Source organism: Hypanus sabinus, chromosome 2 (genome assembly GCF_030144855.1).
Source record: "Hypanus sabinus isolate sHypSab1 chromosome 2, sHypSab1.hap1, whole genome shotgun sequence".
Classification (NCBI taxonomy): Eukaryota; Metazoa; Chordata; class Chondrichthyes; order Myliobatiformes; family Dasyatidae; genus Hypanus; species Hypanus sabinus.
Genome location: NC_082707.1, coordinates 140,010,385 through 140,028,554, shown reverse-complemented (window position 1 = coordinate 140,028,554; position 18,170 = coordinate 140,010,385). Strand labels below are relative to the sequence as shown.

The 18,170-nt window shown below is 44.6% G+C and overlaps 1 protein-coding gene across 6 annotated transcripts in view; it reads right to left on the bottom strand.

Moving 5' to 3' along the window:
- The window catches only part of LOC132384633 (uncharacterized), a 134,774-nt gene extending 116,860 nt beyond the window's left edge, over positions 1–17,914 (bottom strand). For 4 of the 6 annotated variants that reach the window (XR_009508960.1, XR_009508961.1, XM_059955937.1 and 1 more), the window contains exon 1: positions 17,578–17,849. The gene's annotated coding sequence lies outside the window, so the exon portion shown is untranslated. The other 2 variants (XM_059955953.1, XM_059955946.1) reach the window with 2 other exon arrangements.
- Positions 17,915–18,170: the final 256 nt, after the last annotated feature.

Genomic DNA, 18,170 nt, shown 5'->3' with positions numbered 1-18,170 from the left:
ACTCCTTACTACGATGCTATGGTTGGAATGGTAAACGATCCAATAAAAAGTAGTCAGCTCTACAATTCAAAAAGTCATATGGGGGATTGGCATGTCCAAATTTTAAATTGTATCACTAGGCATTTGTATTAAAACATCTTAGCTATTGGATGAAGGAGGATAAAGTTTCATCATGGAAAAATACAGAACAAGAGCTAATAGCACCAATAAGGTTGAAGGACTTTCTCCTTATAGGTATGTCTACCAAAAGATGTGATTTGTATTACGGTCCAATTTTAAGCCATATGCTACAAGTGTGTAGAGCAGCAGAAAAATTCCTAAAATTTAAAAGTGTATGGTGCAAATCTTCTCTATTATGGAACAATAATCATCTTCTATCTGGGGGGGGGGGAACCATTCACTAACAGAATTTGGGAGGATAAAGGTATTATTACTCTTCAAAATATTAATGGGACAAGTACTATCCTTGGGGGTCAGATTTAAAGGACCATCCCATTTTAAGTTGATTACAGGCTGCTCCAGGACAGATAATCTCATATATCTATGATAAATTAAACTCCCAGAAATATATGCCCATATCAGGAATGAAAGTCTGGGATAGGGACATATCTGAATTGGGACAAGACTTAGACTGGGATGCGATTTGGGATAATGCTGCCGATGCTTCAAAAAACCCAAATCATCGGTATATACACTTGGAATTTTGTCATAGAGCATACTTAACACTGAGAATTAGACATCAAATGGGACTGGTACCTGACCCATATTGCTGGGATTTTGTCCCCACAGAATCGTTGGCTCTTTTATACATGTTGTATGGGAATGTCCAGGGCTTTTAGTTTGTGGGGGAAGGTTATCAGTACTCTTAGAGTACTAACGGGGGTACAATTACCAATGGACCCCACTCTACATCTTCTAAATGATGACTCCCACCTTCCCCTTATGGAAAAAAACACACAAAATCTGGCTGGCAGGCCTGACTGCAGCTAAGAAGATTGTAGTCCAGTGTTGGAACCCTTCTCATGATAGTTCAAGTATTCACTGGCTTTGGAGCTTGTTGGACATTCCTCACCTGGAATTATCATCAGCAAGAGTAAATGATGCACAACCAAACACAGTCTTAATGTGGACAAATTTGGTATCTAACTTAAAAGATCTTCTGTTAAAATATGAATGCTCTGTCTGTGTATACACTACTATTCAGTTGGTTGGTGGAGGGGAGAGGGGTGGTGGGGTGGGGGGGAGGGAGGGGTTGATGGGGGGAAGGGGTGGAGATAGGGTGGGGATGGTGAAGAGGAAGAGGATGAGGGGTGGGGAGTGGGTTAAACAGTCAAAATGTAATCAGCAACTGGTTGTAGTGAATGTAATTTCTTGGCATTGCAATAAAAATTAGTGATAAAAAGAAAATGTTGTTGATTAATTTGTTCAATGATGAAAGGAGATATACAAAATAACAGCACTGCAATATAGACAGCAAACAATTAAAGGCTCAGATTTTTGATCAATAATTTTAAATATATAGCTCGGTACATCTAATGCTTTGGAGATGCAGCAAAACAGAAGGTGAAGAGTTCTATTTATATTAAAATAAGCCTCAGAAATTTAATTTGTGATAAAGATGGAACTGATCTATCTGCACAAGTCCAAGATGCTTGCCTCAGTGGCCTATAAAGTCATGATAGTAATGCACTGTCCATGCTCCCCACTCTACAACCCAATTAGACGACGTTTTCCTGGATTTCAAGTATCTATTTCCTGAACTGTATGATACAAGGTGCATGGCAACACTCTGCATCTCCTGGAACCCTTTACTCCTGCATGATAGTAGAAAGCATTTACAACAGCACAAACAAAACATGCTGGAAATAGTTCAGATTCTTAATTGCTTCACTGCTGAGTGATTCCAGCATCTTCAGTTTTTTTTTGACACTTCAACCACAGAGAGTGCCAAAACAAAAGTAGTATTCACGCTCTTTGGAAGTTTATGTTTTATTGTTTTACAACATTGGATCACAGTGGATTTAGTTTGGCCTTTTTTGACACTGATCAACCCAAAAGACACTTTCATGTCAAAGTGAAAAGATTCCACAAATTGGTGTAAATTTATTACAACCATTAAATACAAAATAATTGATTGCATAGTTACTCTCCCCCTTCAAGTCAGTATTTAGTAGAGGCATCTTTGGCAGCCATTACAGCCTTGAGTCTGTGTGGATCGGTCTCTATCAGCTTTGCACATCTGGACACTGCAATTTTTCCCCATTCTTCCTCACAAAACTGCTCAAGTTCTGTCAGATCACATGGAACAGCCCTTTTCAAGTCCAGCCACAAATTCTCAATCGGATTGAGATTTGGACTCTGACTTGGGCACTCCAGGGCATTAATTTTGTTGTTTTTAAGCCATTCCTGTGTAGCCTTAGCTTTATGCTTGGGATCATTGTCTTGCTAGAAGACAATTCTTCACAGTTCTCTTGCAGACTGCATCAGGTTTTCCTCCAGGATCTCCCTGTATTTTGTTGCATTCATTTTACCCTCTATCTTCCAGGGCCTGCTGCAGTTGAAGCATCCCCACACCATGATTCAGCCACCACTGTGCTTCACAGTAGCGATGGTGCATTTTTAATGACATGTGGTGTTTAGTCTGATGGCCAAAATGCTGAATGTTAGTTTCTTCAGACCATAGAAGCTGCTTCGGGCTGACTTCAGAGTCTCCCTCAAGCCTTCTGGCAAACTCTAGCCATGACTTCATGTGAGTTTAAAACAGTGGCTTGTTCTTTGCCACTCTCTCATAAAGCTGTGAAGCACCCAGGCTAGGATACTGACTCACCAGCAGCTGGGCCTTCCAGATACAGGTGTACTTTTACTACAATCAATTGCAACACAGTGACCTCCATTTACCTAACTATGTGACTTCTAAAACCAATTGGCTGCACCAGTGATGATTCAGTGTGTCATATTAAAGGTGGTGAATACTTATAATTATTTTGTGTTTTACAGGATGATAGGATGCAGAAGTGGGCTGAGAAGTGGCAGATGGAATTCAACCCGGAGAAGTGTGAGGTGGTACACTTTGGAAGTGTACTCTCCAAGGCAGAGTACAAAGTAAATGGCAGGATACTTGGTAGTGTGGAGGAGCAGTGGGATCTGGGGATACATGTCCACAGATCCTTGAAAGTTGTCTCACAGGTAGATAGAGTCGTTAAGAAAGCTTATGGTGTGTTAGCTTTCATGTCAAGGGATAGAGTTTAGAAGACATGATGTAACGATGCAGCTCTATAAAACTCTAGTTAGGCCACACTTGGAGTACTGTGTCCAGTTCTGGTTGCCTCACTATAGGAAGGATGTGAACGCATTGGAAAGGGTACAGAGGAGATTTACCAGGATGCTGCCTGGTTTAGAGAGTATGGATTATGATCATAGATTAAGGGAGGGGAGCTAGGGCTTTACTCTTTGGAGAGAAGGAGGATGAGAGGAGATATGATAGAGGTGTACAAGATATTAAGAGGAATAGTGGACAGCCAGCACCCCTTCCCCAGGGCACCACTGCTCAGTACAAGAGGACATGGCTTTAAGGTAAGGGGAGGGAAGTTCAAGGGGGATATTAGAGGAAGGTTTTTCACTCAGAGTGGTTGGTGGGTGGAATACACTGCCTGAGTCAGTGGTGGAGGCAGATACACAAGTGAAGTTTAAGAGACTACTAGACAGGTATATGGAGAAATTTAAGGTGGGGGGTTATATGGGTGATGCACCATCAATAACTCACTCTGAGACGTAAGGCGAGATATCGGCTTTTATTGACTGAAGAAGGAACCAGCAGTGAGTGACCATCATATTACATCCTGGAGAATGAGGCAGAGGATCAGACCTCGATCGCCTTTATACAGGGGCCTGTGGGAGGAGCCACAGGAGCAGTCAGAGGGGGGCGTGTCCAGACAGGCACATAGTTCACCACATTCACCCCCCCCCCCCCTTTGTTTGAAAGAGTCCCCATGTGGCGAAGTTTATTACAGGTCAAGTCTATCAGGTGGTCGAATCTGTCACTGCGATCTACGTAGCACCGGCTGTGATTGCACAGATGCCGGCAACATTGGTGATTGCACAGGAGATGGAGGTTGTGCTGGTTCCAGCTCATGCATGTGCGAGGCACCTGGTATATAAGTGTCATGAGGAGTCCATGTAGGGCCTGGTGAGCGCGGTGTCACCTCGGGTACAGGGTTCATAGTTACCGGAGAGTGTTCGGGGTAGTGGTCTGCTGCACCTGCGGGCGCCAGGTCGCGGATGGAGACTGTGTCCTCCCGCCCATCAGGTAAGACCACGTAAGCATAGTGTGGTAGTGTGGAGGAGCAGTGGGATCTGGGGATACATGTCCACAGATCCTTGAAAGTTGTCTCACAGGTAGATAGAGTCGTTAAGAGTCTCTACCAGCGGGGAGTATTTATTGCTCCTCACATGTTTCCGGAGCAGCACTGGCCCCGGGGACATCAGCCAAACTGGTAGAGTGACAGACTTCCTGGGAAAAGAGAATAGGGGTTCGTGAGGGGGGGGGTGGGGCCACCATCCGACCACCTGAGCCCTCCAAGGGCTTGTGCTTGGCTCAATGATCCCCTCCCTGAGCAGCCACTGCACCTCTGACTGAATGAAGGCCCTGTCCCCCGCACTGTACCTCCTGCTTTTAGTCGCCACCGGTTTACAGTCGGGGTCAGGTTGGTGAACAGTGGCGGGGGAGGGACTTTGAGAGTGGAGAGACTGCAAGTGGTGTCAGTAGCGCAGCTGTCGTGTTGGATGGGATGTGTGTGTCGCTGTGTGTGTGTGGTCAATAGTGATGAAGTCCCACAGAAATGAGGATTCCGGACAGTGTGTGGTGGGAGGGGCCCGTCATATACCATAGTCACACTTTCGAGATGGCTCTGGAAGTCCAGCCCCAATAGCACAGGTACGCACAGATTAGGCATGACCAGTAGCGCAAAGTTCCGATATTCTGTGCCTTGCACCACCAATGTCGCTGCACAACCCCCCCCGGATGTCTGCGGAATGCGACCCAGAAACCAAATGGATCTTCTGACTTACTGGCCGTGTTGCGAGTCCGCAGCGTTGCACTGTGTCCGGGTGAATGAAACTCTTAGTGCTGCCCGTGTCAAACAAGCATCTAGTCCTGTGCCCCTCCACCAAGATGTCCATCATGGACCTTGCAAACTGGTGTGGGGCGCTTTGGTTGAGAGTTACAGTGGCCAGAGTTGAATCGCCGTCGGGGTACCCAGTAAGCATCGGAGGGTCGGGGGTGGGGCGTACTGGCGCCGACAAAGATGGCCGCCCACATCCGGGGTACCCGGTAAGCATCGGAGGGTCGGGGGCGGGGCGTACTGGCGCCGACAAAGATGGCCGCCCACATCCGGGCATACAAGATGGCGGCCCCCACGTTTCACCCACAGCGCTGCACTCCGCTTGCAGTTTAGACTTACAGACGGCGAAATGGCCCCGCTTTCCGCAGCTGGAGCAGGTCGTTTCTCACACTGGGCAGTGTTTTCGAGAGTGCTTTTTGTGGCCACAGAAATAACAAAGCACGGGCTTCTGATGGGCCACCACCATGGTCAGGTTCGGGGAGCTCGTGGAATCGCAACTGGCAGCGGCGTTAGCGAATTTGCTCGCGGGAGCCAGCGGTGGTGGGGTCTGAGCTGTCCACGGAACTAGCAGGGAATCACGTGACTGGACAGCGTCGGCGTAGTGCAGCACAGCTTCCAGAGCGTTGGCCGTCTTGATCGCCGAGCGTAAGGTAAGATCGGAGTGTTCCAGCAGTCGCTGGCGCATGTACACTGACCTCAGTCTCGTCACAAAGGCCTCTCGCACTAGCAGCTCCGCATGCTGTTCTGCTGTGAGCGTCTTGCAGTCACAAGTTCGGACGAGTGTCTGTAGTGCTCAGAGAAACTCGGCGCTCGATTCTCCAGGCCGCTGTCGCCGGGGAGCTAAAGGATGTCTTGCGTAGACGGTGTTCACCAGCCGCAGGTACTGTCTTTTGAGGGCGTCCAGTGCCCCTTCGTAGGTCGGCAGGTCCCGGATAATGGAGTAAACTTTTGGGGTGACCCTCGAGAGGAGAATTCTGTGCATAACGGCGGGTTCAGTTGCACGAACCTCCTCCAAGTATGATCGGAAGCATGCAAGCCAGTGTTCAAAAGCAAGAGCTGCTTCAGGGTCTTGAGGGTCCAAATCCAACCTTTCCGGACGTAAAACGGTTTCCATGTTTTAAAACTTTCAGTCAATAAAATTGATGCACCATCAATAACTCACTCTGAGATGTAAGGCGAGATATCGGCTTTTATTGACTGAAGAAGGAACCAGCAGTGAGTGACCATCATACTACATCCTGGAGACTGAGGCAGAGGATCAGACCTCGATCGCCTTTATACAGGGGCCTGTGGGAGGAGCCACAGGAGCAGTCAGCAGGGGGCGTGTCCAGACAGGCACATAGTTCACCACAATGGGAGGCAGGGTTTGAGGGTCGGCACAACATTGTGGGCCAAAGGGCCTGTAATGTGCTGTACTATTCTGAGTTCTGTGTTTATATTTGTAGATAATTTAGATCACTTTGTAGAGATCTGTTTTCACTTTGACGTGAGAAGTCTTTTTCTGTTGATCAGTGTCAAAAAAGCCAAATTAAATCCACTGTGACTCAATGTTATAAAACAGTAAACACGAAAACTTCCAAGGATGGTAAATACTTTTTAAGGGCACAGTAGAGAAGGTAACTAACATCTAGGACACACTCACAAGCTCAGTTAGTTTCAAAACTGTTTGTACATCCAAAAACTTAAAAACTAACCACAATGAAAGTTATAAAAACTACTTAAAACAGAGAAGTTACTTCAAGTTAAAATTCAAACATTTGCAAATAATTCAATCCTCTCCCTCTCCACTGAAATGAAGGGAGCTGATGAACCTACAATAGGTCTCATCTGCTGTCACCTACAGCAAGTGTTAGCAAGTGTCAGGAATTTAGCATACAGTCACTGAAATCTAAGAGTTCAGCATTTGGGCTACCTTAGCCAACCACTGTCAGCGTTTCTCAGGATGCTGACTTCCATTTGTCCAAGAAGACTGGGCTTTGAGAAAGTATTGGAGCAATGAACAAGTTTAATTATTCTTAATGCATGTTGAGAGATGATTTTGTTTACTGTGACTGTCATAGAATGACAATGAAGGGCTTTCTATGTTTTTGATCCAATGAATATTAAGTTCTAGTTTATTGTCATCTGACTATACATACTATATGTACAACCAAACAAAATATTCCTCCAGACTACTGTATAGCCACAACAAATGAAACCCCACTGGTTGCCCTGGCTGTGCAAGTCTAGGGAAGACACACTCCGGTCCCACCAAACCCATGAGTTTGAGACGGCCCTCCCACCCCAAACCCTGGTTTGTGTGGATGCTGTGTAATTTTCTACCCTGTTACCAGTCAGTGCCAAGAAACAGACAGCACACTGCATACGATTAAATCAATTACATTTATGAATCTTAACTAACGGGTTAATAAAGAAAAGAAAGAAAAAGACAAAAAGGGTCCATTATAATTAAACAGTGAAATGTGTTCCCCACCATGTGGAATCCAACAACCGGTTCTCTACAGCGTCTTCTCTCTTCATCTCCCGCCGAACCAAGAAAAAAACAGGACCAACCTTAGTGTCCCTACAAAACCTCTCCCTGTGTTCTCTTGAACCTTCTCCCAGTTCCATAATCCTAATCAATAACCCAAACAGGCTGAAAGCAGCTCATACAGAACTGTTAAAATTAACTACCTACAGCATAGCAGTAAAAATGTGAACCAGGGTGTTACACATATAATACACACATACCACATACAGTAAACAAAGATATTACCATACATTAATAAAATAATTCAAAATGCATTTAATCCACAGCACAGGTAAACATTAAACAGCTCACTGTCCTAGCGATGTGACCTCGGTGGCGGCAGGGAATTCATTAGTCTACACGCTTGAGGGAAGAAACTGTTACCCAGTCGAGAAGTCCTACTCCTGATGCTCCTGCACCTCCTTCCTGTCGGTAGTGGGTCAAAGAGATTGTGGGATGAGTGGCAGGGATCCTCAACGATGCTTCGGACCTTCACCTGCGGTTCTTCCGGTAAGTGGCACCAATGGGAGGAAGGAAATCCTTAGGGATCCTCCGGGCAGTTTTTACTATCCTCTGTAAGGCCTTGCAGTTTCCATACTACACAATGATGCAACCAGACTGGACATTCTGTAGAAAGCTGTTAGAATGGGGGATGAGAAGCCTTGCTCTCCTTAGAAAGTGTAGACACTACTGCGCCTTCTTGACCGGTGAGGTGATGCTGTGAGTCCAGGTTAGATCATGAACACCAAGAAACTTTGTGCTCTTCACCTTCTCCACAGCAGAACCACTGAATTGCAATGGAGGGTGGTCAACCTATGACTTACTGAAGTCCACAGTAATCTCTTTCCTCTTATCCATGCTGAGAATCGGGTTGTTGCTCTTGCACCGCTTGGCAAGCCGCTCTACCTCCTCTCTGGATGCCAGCTCACCACTGTTGCTGACGCGGTAGCGCAATCAGCGAACTCGATGCCGCGGCGTGAGCTGGATCTGACGCTGTAGTCATTAATCAGCAGTGGGCTCAGCACACAGCCCTGGGGCACCAGTGCTCAGCATGATGGAGCTTGAGATGTTACCAATTTTGTGTTCCCTGACATGTTGAAAATTAAAAGAAACGTGGCACTTGGCAGATCAATAGAAATGAATAAAGTTGACACTTCTCTAACATATTAAAAATGAATATGGCAGAGAATAATACAAGTATAGATATTGTGTTCCAATTACATAATCGGGTTACATTTGTTTTAATTGAAGCCTGATCTGGAAAATGGTGATGGCTACTCTACTGTCAATGCATGTTGGCATTTGGATTCAGGGGAAAAAAGAGAGAGAGCCAGGTGTACTGCGATATTTTAATTTATTGCCTACAGATGAAGTGAACTCAAACCCCTGATATTTAGGTTCCCTGATATATAACTAATAGCTAGATTAACAAAGATGATTCCAAGTACAAGACAGAGTTAGCAAAACTTACAGGGTGTCAGCATAACAGACTACCTTTAAAAGTCAGCAAGACCAAAGAGATAGCTGCTGATTCAAGGAAGGGCCAGGGGGAGGAGAGAACATGTATAGGCAACAGGGAGGAAATAAGATGCTTGAGGAGTACAAAAAGAGTAAGAAAATACTTAAGAAAGAAATCAGGAGGGCTAAAAGAAGACATGAGGTTGCTTTGGCAGTCGGGGTGAAGGATAATCCTGAGAGCTTCTACAGGTATGTTAAGAGCAAAAGGATAGTAAGGGATAAAATTAGTCCGCTTGAAGTTCAGAGTGGTCGACTATATATGGAGCCAAAAGAAATGGGAGAGATATTAAATGGGTTTTTTGCATCTGTATTTACTAAGGAAACTGGAATGGCGTCTATGGAAACAAGGCAAACAAGTAGGGAGGTCATGGAAATTATACAGATTAAAGAGGAGGAGGCGCTTGCTGTCTTGAGGCAAATCAGAGTAGCTAAGTCCCCAGGACCTGACAGGGTATTCCCTCGGACCTTGAAGGAGACTAGTGTTGAAATTGCAGGGGCCCTGGCAGAAATGTTTAAAATGTCGATATCCACGAGTCAGGTGCCGGAGGATTGGAGGATAGCTCATGTAGTTCCGTTGTTCAAAAAAGACTCAAAAATTAAGCAGGGAAATTATAGGCCGGTAAGTTTGACATCGGTAGTAGGTAAATTATTGGAAGGAATACTAAGAGATAGGATCTGCAAGTACTTGGATAGACAGGGACTTAGTAGAAAAAGTCAGCAAGGCTTTGTGTGTGGTAGGTCATGTTTAACCAATCTATTAGAGTTTTTCGAGAAAGTTACCAGGGAAGTGGATGAAGGGAAGGCAGTGGATGTTGTCACAATGGACTTCAGCAAGGCCTTTGACAAGGTCCCGCATGGGAGGTAAGTTAGGAAGATTCAGTCGCTAGGTATACATGGTGAGGTAGTAAACTGGATTAGACATTGGCTCAATGGAAGAAGCCACAGAGTGGTAGTGGAGGCCTGTGACTAGTAGTGTGCCTCAGGAATCAGTGCTGGGTCCATTGTTACTTGTCATCTATATCAATGATCTGGATGATAATGTGGCAAATTGGATCAGCAAATTTGCTGATTGGAGTATCAAAGTATTGAGTATTAGCGGTGGAATGTAATGGTGAGGTTGTATAAGACACTGGTGAGACCGAATTTGGAGTATTGTGTGCAGTTTTGGTCAACAGACTACAGGAAGGATATTAATAAGGTTGAAAGAGTGCAGGGAAGGTTTACAAGGATGTTGCTGGGACTTGAGAAACTGAGTTACAGAGAAAGATTGAATAGGTTAGGACTTTATTCCCTGGAGCGTCAAAGAATGAGGGGAGACAATAGAGGTATATCAATTTATGATGGGTATAGATAAAGTGAATGCAAGCAGGCTTTTTCCACTGAGGCCAGGGAGGAAAAAAAGAGGTCATGGGTTAAGGATGAAGGGGGAAAAGTTTAAAGGGAACATTGGGGGGGGCTTCGTCACACAGAGAATGGTGGGAGTGTGGAATGAGCTGCCAGATGAAGTGGTGAATGTGAAAAACTTGGACAGGTATATGGATGAGAGGGGTTTGGAGGGATATGGTGCAGGTCAGTGGGACTAGGCAGAAAAATGGTAGGGCACAGCCAAGAAGGGCTGTAATGTCCTATGGTTCTTTGGCAAATTTCCCTGTTCTAATACATTTTTAATCCAGCTCCAGGTGCAGGAACTGCCAAAAAATAGCGACAATGAAACAAACTCCGGGAGGAACTCAGCAGTCAGGCAGCATGTGTGAAAGGAAATGGACAGTCAATGGTTTGAGTCACAATCTCTCAGTTGCATTCAGGAGACTGCCTGATCCACTGAGCTCCCCCAGCAGTTGTTTTTCTATCCACATTCCATCATGGGCAGTCTCTATAGTGGGAAAACTGACTGACTTTAAGTAGGGAACGGGAAGGATACAGATGGAACATTTTGCTGTGGGTAACAGCAAGTCTTGGCTAACTAATGGGCAAACAGCAACAACACAATCACAAAATGAGTGGCAGGCAGCAGAGGATTGGAACTCTGTCTCTTGGAGAGAGAACCATGCCAGATACACCATGCTCTCAATCCCCTCGGGCAGCACTAATACAAGGGAAATGTTCCATAAAATAACTAGTACATTTGGAGAAGAGGCAATGAAGAAAAAAAAACTCACATTGGTATTAGTTAATTCAAAAAAAGCAACCAGTGGTAGAAACACCAGATAAGGCTCTGAATGAATGTAAGGAGAGACAGTTCTGATGTTAGAGGTGGTGCCGAGGCTAATGATCAGATTCCATGTAAAGAGAATAACAATAGGGCAGGCCAATGCTGCTGACTGCAACACAATGGAGAAAGCCGGCCATCTGTAAATGCTGCATGTCACAAGGATGAAAGTGCTGTTGCAATATTCTCAGTGTCTCGTGGAAATACCCAGCCTGTGACCACACAAAATGCAGAATGCTATCAAGAATCTCACATCCATGCATGGAAAGAACACAGAATCACAGTGCAAACTGCAGGACCCTACTGTCTGGCGACCCATTTCCTGGCACATCCGAACCGGCTCAGAATTAGCCAGCATTCTGGCTAAGGGAGATAGCCTGCGGGAATTTGCGAGCACAGAGCTTTGGAGCCTCTGCGCCACGGGGGGGGGGGGGGGGGGTGGGCAGGTTGAGGGAGGCTTAAAAGTGAGGCTGGGGATTTCGAATAAAGTTTTTCTCTTCGACTACAGTTACCGACTCCGTGTCGTAATTTTAGCGCTGCATGTAGCACACCGCTACACATTGACCTTTGTTGACGTGCAGCGTATTACTCCACTTTTGCGCTTTACTCTTTGTTCGGTTCGACCTATTTGTGTGAACAGGCGTTCAGCATCATGAACATCAACAAAGCCAGCCACAGATCCAAGTTAACTGACCAACACCTCAGATCCATCCTAAGAATCGCCACAACAAAACTAAATCCAGACTTTGATGCGCTGGCTAAAAAGGGAGACGACCAACACTGTTCCCACTGAAATTAAAAATAAGTTTCTTCGTTGTGTTATGTAAAAAATGCATTTGAAAATATTTTTTTCAATAAGCCTTACATGTTACATGTCATTTCTGTTAAGTGATGGACATGAGTAGTGCGCAGGTGCATGTACGTTCTCAAAATAAAAAATGCGCTCCAGATCAAATAACGTGCTCCGCATACTGGCACGCTGTCATTGTTCTGTCTTTGTGCTGGTCGTTGTTGTGTTTTGGCACAGGGGACAATTGAATAAGAAGGAGCAGGACAAGTAGACCTGCATCTCCTACTGTTTTTGAAAAAAAGACAGGCAGGAGGAGAGTGATGATGATAATATCTTGAAGGATAACAGAATTTTCAGTGCTTTAAAATAATAACTGTTACTATTAAAAAAGGCTGTATTTTATTCATTTAATTTTCAGTGTTTTAAAAGTCATTTCAATAAACAGCTAAATACCATGGGACTTCAAAGACAGATATTTTGTTGTAATGCATTTGTTGATTTTCAATTGAAATTAAAGCACATGTTTTCTACATATCCCATGATATTTTATTTTCTCTTATGAGGTGTATTACCAAAACACTCCGTCCATCTGCTCCTGGTCTGCGCCCCCCCCCCCCGTCAAATTTTAGAACCCTTTGTGGCCCTCAAGTCAAAAAGTTTGCCCACCCCTGCACTAAACCATGTCATCCTCAAACCACAGCAGTTGCCAAAGGAGCAGTTCTACACAGGTTGTGAGAAAACTAGAGTGAAGTGTTTGCAGTTTTAACTAAATTCCAAAGGGACTGAAAATACACAATTCATGTAGTTATTTGATTTACTTTCCAAACAGTTAACTCCAAGTGATTTGGTGACAGTACAAATGGGAAAAATCATTTTTATATGCATTGGGTATCAGCATGAATGGAGAACAAAGAATATTGGATAAGTTCTTCACATCAGAGAGTGTCGATGTGGACAGAAAGACAGAAAGTGTTTAATGGTTCAGGTCAATCATCTTGCCACTGCGCACACCAAATATCCATAAAGCTGATGCAGGACATACTCAGCAGTCAGTAGTATTTTTAGTTTTTGATTTAGATTACGCTTGCACTCTAAACCTGCAGAATAAACTTGGAGATCTGTATTTAATCATCAAGACCAGGAGACCTGGATCTGCATATGCAGTCTATAAGAAAAAAAGTTATAGCTGGCTTCCAGCTAAACCTTGGACTGTGGCGACCCATTTCCTGGCACATCCGAACCGGCTCACAATTAGCTGGCATTCCGGCTAAGGGAGATAGCCTACGGGGGTTTGCGAGCACAGAGCTTTGGAGCCTCTGCGCCACGGGGGGGCAGGTTGAGGAAGGATTAAAAGCAAGGCTGGGTATTTCGAATAAAGTTTTTTCTTCGACTGCAGTTACCGTCTCCGTGTCGTAATTTTAGCGCTGCATGTAGCACACCGCTACAGGACCATGATTACGGGGGAGGGGGAATGAATTGTGTAGTATTGAAAAAAAATACAAGGGGGGAGTGGAGATAAAGATGCATTTCACTAGGAAATTGTATTCTGCTTTAATTTAATGCCTATGCTTTCTGATAGTTAAGCAAACATGTTGGGAAATCTTTGGTCATGGCCCCTTGATGCCATTGTTTCACTATACAGACTAGATTCCATAAGACCCAGGGCTGCTTACGCGAGTCTTCAGTAAACATGACAGAATATATCAAGTAATACATGATCTAAAAATGTCAATAGCTGGGAGGAACACTCTAAATTTTCAAAGTAAATTTATTATCAAAGTACATATCTATCAGCATACATAATCTCGAGATTTATTTTCTTGCAAGCATATTCAGAAAATCCAAGAAACAAAAGAATCAATGGAAGACCTCACCCAACATGGACAACCAACCAACATGCAAAGACAGCAAACTTTGCTAATATAAAAGTAAAAAAAAAGAAATAATAAATAAGGAATAAATGTCAAGAAAATGAGATGCAGAGTCTTCGAATGCAAGTCCATAAGTTGTGGGAGCAATTCGGTGATGGGGGCAAGTGAAGTTGAATGATTTACCCCACTGGTTCAAGAGCCTGATGGTTGAGGAGTAATAACTGACCCTGAACCTGGTGGTGAGAGTCGTAAGGCTCTCGTACCTTCTTCTTGGTGGTAGCAGAGAGAAGAGCGCATGGACAGGGTGATGCGGGTTCCTGATGATGGATGCTGCTTTCTTGTGACAGCACTGGGCCATATCTACCACTTTCTGAAGGGTTTTCTGTTCAAGGACATTGGTGTTCCCATACCAGGTGGTGATGCAACCAGTCAATATACTCTCCACCACACATCTATGGAAGTTTGTCAAGCTTTTGCCAGCTTCTAAGGAAGTAGAGACCCTGCCATGCTTCTTTGTAATGGCACTCACATGCAGGGTTCAGGACAGAATGTCTGAAATGATGACAGTGAGGAATTCAGAGTTGCTGAGCCTCTCTAACTCTGATCCCCCAATGCGTTCGGACTCACAGACCTCTGGTTTTCTCCTCCTGAACTCAATAATCATCGAGTTGCTGACACTGAGTGAGAGGCTGTTGTAGTGGCACCACTCTGCCAGATTTCAATCCCTCTCCTATATGCGGAGTTGCTGCCGCCTTTGATTCGGCCCACAACAGCGATGTCATCAGCAAACTTAAATATGGCATTGGACCTGTGCTTAGCCTCACAGCCATACGTACAAAGCAGAGGGCAAAGAAAACAGCCTTGTGATGCACCTGTACTGCTGGAGATTGTGGAGCAGATAGTGTTGCCAATCTGAACTGACTGGGGTCTACAAGTGTGGAAATCAAGGGTTCAGTTGCACAAGGAGGTACTGAGGCCAAGGTTTTGCAACTTATTGATTAGTTTTGAGGGGATGACAGTATTGAATGCCCAGCTGCAGTCAAAACAGAGCATTCTGATTTATGCATAATTTCTGTCCAGATGTACGACGATTGAATGAAGAGCCAGTAAAACTGCATCTGACTGCTGAAGCAAGAGGCTAGAAATAGCAGTAAACACACCAACCAGTTGATCAGCACAGGTCACTAGTACTTGGTCAGTTAACCTACCATAGGGTCACATTCCTTAAGAATGCTCTCATCATAGCCTTAGACACTGAAGTCACAGGGTTATGGGGGGCTGTGGGAGTTTGTGAAGGTTCCTCATGTTTTGACTTGAAAAGTGAGCATAGAAGGCATTGAGCTCATCTTGGAGTGAAGCTTTGTTGTCACTTATGTCACTTGGTTACACTTTGTAAGAGGTAATAGTATTCAAGTCCTGCCACAGCTATCAAGCATCCTACAGTGATTCACATTTGGTTAGGAAATGCCACTTCACCCAGGAAATGACTTTCTGAAGATCGTACCTGGGCCACTTGTATCTTACTTGGTCACCTGACCCAAATGCCTCTGATCTGGCCCTTAGCAGACTGCAGATCTTATGGTTCATCCAGGGCTTCTGGTTGAGGAAGACTTAATGATTTTGTGGGAACATAATCATCTACAACTGTTTTTATAAAATCCATGGTGTATTCATTCAGATCCTCTGAGAAATCCTCAAATGTGACCAAGTCCTCCAATTCATAGCAATCCCATAGTCCTTCCTCTGCCTCCTGTGACCACCTCTGTTGTCCTTTTCTCTGGATCCTTGCTCTTAAACATTGACTAAAATAAGTCGTTAACAAGTAGAAAACAAGTTATCTTCAGGTTGGTTGGCCAATGGGATACAGCAAGGATCAATGCTTGGGCCTGTTAAATATGAATTGCATGAATGGCGTGTTTAGGGACCCAGTCAAGTGCAATAAAACTGTATCTGAGAAAGACAAAGAAGAACAAGTCTGGGTGGGAAGGCCAACTGTGAGTAGCACCAAGAGTTTGCAAAAGGATATGATACAGCTTAGAGACTGTGAAAGACTGTGGATATGAATTACTAACTGAAGAGGAATGAAGTTATTCCTAAGTCAGAGACTGGAAAATGGTGAACATGGAACCTGAGTTCCCTTAACCAGGACAAAAAAAAATAATTAAACTCTGGGTACACTGCAAGCGATTTAGATACCAGGCTTTATGTTCATCTTTATTATTTGGTTTATTTGACTTACATGAAAATGACAGAAGACCTAGAAACTTCAATGAAAGGCAAACCAAGCATCTAAGAGCATGAAAACATGGCCTTCAAGCCTCCTGGATCTTCTCCAAGTAGAGGTGAATCTTCTCCAAGTAGAAAAGGCAATGGTCAAGGTGGTGGGCATCTGTTAGCCTATGTAGACTAGTCCCATCTGTTGCTTTTGGCCCATAGCCCTCTATACTCATCAGAAAGGCTTTTAATTATTGCTTGCCTCAACCGCTATTGTTTGTTCCACTTTCTCACCACACATTGTGCAGAGCTGCCCCTGATGTCCCCTTTAAATCTCTCGCTTCGCCTTGGATCTTAAATCTATGCTCCCCTGCTTTTTGCACACCCTCCCAAGGAACAAAATTATGTGCATTCACCTTGTCCATGCCTCTCATGATCGTGTATACGTCTGTCAGGTCACCCCCTCAATCTCCTACATTGCAGGGAATAAAGCCCTAGGTTCAACTTCCACTTATTGCACCTTTTTGAGAATTATTCCTACATTGTGCAAATGTTTTCCAAAACTAACCTAAAAGTGCTGAAATAAGCATATCACTGAAACGACACACACACACACAAAATAAATCAGCAAGCTTAATCATGAGAAGCTGTGGCATAAATGTGGACAAGCCTGAGGGCTTTGGTGAGACTCCTCCTGGAATAACCACTTGTCTGGAAAACAGAATAGCTCTGGGTCTTTTTTTTAAAGAAAAAGCCATGCTAATAACGTTCTCTCGTCAAATATAAAACAAAACTGTCCCAGAAAAAGCACAAGGAGCAGATAAGATAAATGTTGCTTAGGACTTTTCTTGGCTGTAGGATTCAGAACCGGAAGCTACTCACTCTGAATAAGGTTCGATTAGATTTTTTTTAATCCTTCAAAGGCCTGTGAATCTTTGGAAATCCGTGACCTAAACTACTTTCCTATATTTACTTCTGCGTCCTTCTGGTAGAGGAAGTCAGCAAATAAAATGGATAGTACAAGGATAGATTTGAGATACGATTGCCATGATCTTATTGTATAATGGAAAAGGTTGCGTGGAGTCAAATGGCTTAATTTACTACCTGTGGCAAGTGTTACCCAAATACAATCAGCGCTGCATCTGTTGTTTCAGATGAGTATTTCAATTTTGTGTTTTATTTTTGTTTTCGCAATGTAAATAGAACCCCATTCCGCCTATACTGGACAATAACCCGCCGTACAGGTGCTATTTTCCAATGAAGGGACGCCCACAAACACCCTATTCCTGTTTCAGACATTGTATGGCTTAGGTCATAAATCCTCGCATTTAAAAGTGCATACTCACATTCGCACTTAACACATGACGGGCGCTCAAACTTTTTCAAACATGGTGCAGACTCCCAAATGTCCAGCTAATTTTCCAGTAAGCATAATGCTATCGAACAACAAATACGGCTGGTTACTACCGAGCTGCCTTCGGTGCAATGTCAGGCAAACCCTCGGGTGGAACAAATCCCCAGGAAACCTCAACAACTTTGCACGGAGTTGGAAGTCACGTTCCGCGACAAAAAAAGAATTCCACCCCGAGCCAACCCCCGCTACCATGCAAAGATGAGCGAATACCTCACCAGACCGCTCCCCGCTGGTTACGCTCCTCCTGCCACTCTCGGTCATTACGCTCCCGTATGTCATGTGACACCAACACACTGGGTCACGAGGGGAGGGGAGAGTTAACGGGAGCGTCAGGCTGTCGCCTGGCAACCGGGAGACGCGTTGCCATGGTGGTGCAGGAGCACCGATGCTTCTGCCGTCATCCCCATCGAGAGCACTCGGCGTCCGGGTGAGGTTGTTGCAGACAGCGGAAGCGGTGTCGCTGCAACGCTCTTCTGAAGCAGGCCCGGTTCACATTAGTTTATTGCCGTATACATCAGGGTGCAA